We start from the raw sequence: 3,509 nt of genomic DNA on the forward strand, positions 1-3,509 counted from the left end.
GTCTGCAAACAGAGGCAGCCTATTTTCCTAGGGCCCTCACCCAGCACACATGCAAATGCCACTGTGCTCCCCTTTGTACTCAGGGATGCCAGGGCCCATGTCAGCTGTCGGGCCATTGCTGTGGGACATTAGGGAGAGGTGGCATCCGGCGGGGGTGGCCACAGATGTGGGCTGTCGTCTCTGCCTGGCAGGGTGCCCGTGTGGGACATGGGGGACCCAGGTGGTAGAGCCCTTTCTGCCACTTCCTGGGTGTGGCCTCAGGCTACCACATCAGCTCAGGGCCCACTTCAGTGCAGGGAGGAGGGCCCTGGGCCCCCCCCCCCCGGGCCCTCTCTGCTCTGGGCCTTTCTCCCAGGATCCCGCTCACCCGCGCTCAGCCCTCCTCACCAGACACCTGTTGAAACCCCCGAGTCGCACCCTCGTCCTGGCTGCATCTCTGACCCCCACTCTGCTCCCAGGGAGACCCTGCTCAGCGGGTCAAGCTCCCACAGGCAGGGCCCAGCCACAGCTGGGACCCCCTGAGCCTGAGGGTCAAGCGCTTCCCACACAGACGCCGAGATGGGATGCCCCAGAGCCCAGGAAAGGGGTGAGGCGGGCGGAGACAGGAGGAACACCCGGGGGGTGGGGAGCTCGGCTTGAACCCCCAGGGCCTCTGTCTGGTGTGGCCCAGAGTTTTCCCAGCCTGAGACAACTTTGCCCTGTGCTCCGGCCAGACACTGCAGAGGAGCATCCCGGGAGGAGGCCAGCTGTCAGGGGCTCCCGGCTCTCTGCTCTTGGGGCCTCAGGGATGTCTACCTGAGGAGGGCAGCGGGGACAGGTCGCGGGGGGCCACCGCGCCCCACGGCTGGAGCCCTGGAGGGACACATGCACGCAGGACACCTTCAAGAGCGGATAGCTTAGATTTTTACTTTGCACGATGTTTCATGGTTTGACATTTTTCCAAGTTGCGTTATTCTGGCAGGTTTTAAAAATTAAGAAGGAAAAAAAAGCAAGCAAGCAACGAGCGCAGGTGTTTTGTTGGGTCCCAGGTGCCAGGAAGAGCCCAGGGCCCGGATCTGCCACACTGCACCCTGGCCTTTTTTGACGGTAACCTTTTATATTCATCTGTTGAACATTTAGAAATACATCGGCGGAAGCAGGGGGGAAAGACCTCCAACTGTGGCTTAAAAAGGATCTTCGTCACCTCACAAGAACAGGGAGGTGGGGCACCTGCGGGCCCAGACTCCAGCCTGTGCCATCTGCACCTGTCCTTCCCCTCCAGACGGCAGGTGCCACCGGCTAAGCACGAGTCCCAGCCCCTCCACCCCCCCCCCCGCCCCCCACCGCCGCCGTGGGGCAGCCTGGAAAGGGAGCAGCTCTGACAGCTGGTCTGCAACCAAATGTGCCTCCTCCCTGGGGTGGGCACCCTGCTGCTCTGAACAAAATCACTGGGCTGATGGCCCTTGGAGTGACTGCCAGCTGGGTGACCCTTCTGTTCTCCTCAGTCACCCGTCCTGCACACAGTCTGAGGGGTGGGCCATGAACGGTTCACAGTCTTCCCGTATCCTATGCGTTATCCGCTCACTCAACCCCTGCCCTCCAGGACTCATCCCTGTCCCCAGGACTCACCCTTGCCCCCAGAACCCTTCTCTCCTCCCCAGGACTCCCCCCTGTCCCCCAGGACCCTCTCTTGCTCCCCAGGACCCTTCTGTCCCCTCCAGGACTCATCCCTGCCCCTCAAGAGCCTTCCCAGATTCCACCTCTCTCCCAAACATTCCCTCCGAACAGAGCAAGCACCCCCTCCCCCAGGTGGCCACCGCCCTCTCTGCTCGCCTCCTGCTGCAGTAGGACGCCACCCTTGTGTCCAGCGTGTCTGTCTGCCCGTCCCCCTGCCCTGCCCCTCCCTGGCCTCAGGGTACCTCCCCTGCCCCTCCCTGCTCCCCCCTCCCTCTGTGCCTCTCCCTTGCAGCCTGCTGGGGTCCTGCCAGCGCTTACTCCCCATCCAGGCTCTTCCCGCCAAGCGCCCCGAGCCTGGGGGTTGGGGTTCCGGAATGCTCTGCCCGAGGCTTCACTCTCCCCTCCCTCCGCTCTGCCTCCTCCTCTCCGCTGCCCACTCGGCCTGCTTCCCCCCACCCCCCAGTGTGGCTCTGGCCCGGTTCTGCCCCTCAGCGAGGTCACCCCACCCCTGCCGCCAGGGAGCCTGGCCAAAGGCACGTTTCTCCCAAACGTGGAGTCACCTTCTAACCATACAATTGTCTTCTGGTTGCTGTTTAACCTACGCCCGCTCCCCGGGAAGTTCCCAAGGGCGGGTTTTTAAAAATCTTATGAGAAGAAACAAAGGGTTGTCTGGCTCACCGTTGTATGATCCCAAGTACCTGAAAGAGGGAAGGCCGACGGACAAGGGCCGAGGCGTCGAGTGCGCACGGTCGCGTCTGTTCACTGCAGCCACGCTCCCCCCCCCCCCCCCCCCCGGGGGGCCGCCCGTTGGCCCCCCCTGCAGGTGTCTGTGCTGTCTCCTCACCTCCCTCCCTCTCGCTCCAAACTTGCCTCCTAGTAGGTGTCTTTGCTTGGGGCTGTTTCGGACGACGCGCGTGAGGAGGAGGGGTTCCCGGCTGCTCCTCACTCCCGGCTGTTCCCGCCGTTCCCTCCACCTGAGAGCCCTCCAGTCCGCGCGCGCCCCCGCAGGCCGTCCTGCCCGCGCGCGCGCGCCCGCCCCCGCACGGCGCTCCTTCGCGGACACGTGGTTTCCGGGCCGCGGCCTCCTCGGGTTGCCCAGCGGGCGCTGCGAGCTGCTTCCGGCCGAAGAACATTTACCGTAGCCAAAGACCCAGCTTGGCTGAGCTTTTGAGGTTCAGGGTGCCCCTGGGGTCCCTCTGCCTGGGCCGTGACGGCACTGCGCCCAGGGCCCACGTGCGGTGCCCTCCTGGACACCCCACGCCGGGAGCTCTCGACCCGGCTAATTTTGGGTAGGGGCACAGCAGCGGCCCATCCCGTGTGTGCCTCTCCGAAGACCGGCGCGCCGGGGGTGGTCGCCGGGCCCTCTGGCTTCCCTGGATTGCCTGCTGTCGCCTTCGGCGGGTTTCTAGTGGGCTCTTTGATCAGGCCTCTGCCAGTTGTAAACACTGGGAGCATGTCTCTTCACCTGCTGTCTGTGGTCTACCCGTGGTGTTCTGTGCTCTACAGGGATTTTATTTTTGCGTAGACGAACCCATCAAAACCGTGTCTGTGGCTGCGCCGCGGCTCACAGAGGTGTTCCCGCACTTCCTCCCGACACCCGTTTTCCCGGTCACTCCGAGGTTTCTGACCCCGGGCCACGCAGGGGGCGTCCCGTACACAGCAATGCTGCTCGGCACCATCCGGGGCCGGGACCCCACCAGCCTGGTCTGTAGCTTTCAGGATCCGGCAGGAAGCTGCCTCCTTTGACCCTTGGTCAAAGTTTCATGGTTCAGTGTGGCTCTTCAGTTTAACGAGCTTCTCAAATATTCAAGTGACGCTTGGTCTGGGACTGCCGGTTCTCCACCCCCCCCCCC

Source organism: Panthera uncia, assembly GCF_023721935.1.
Source record: "Panthera uncia isolate 11264 chromosome C1 unlocalized genomic scaffold, Puncia_PCG_1.0 HiC_scaffold_3, whole genome shotgun sequence".
In the NCBI taxonomy this organism is placed as follows: domain Eukaryota; kingdom Metazoa; phylum Chordata; class Mammalia; order Carnivora; family Felidae; genus Panthera; species Panthera uncia.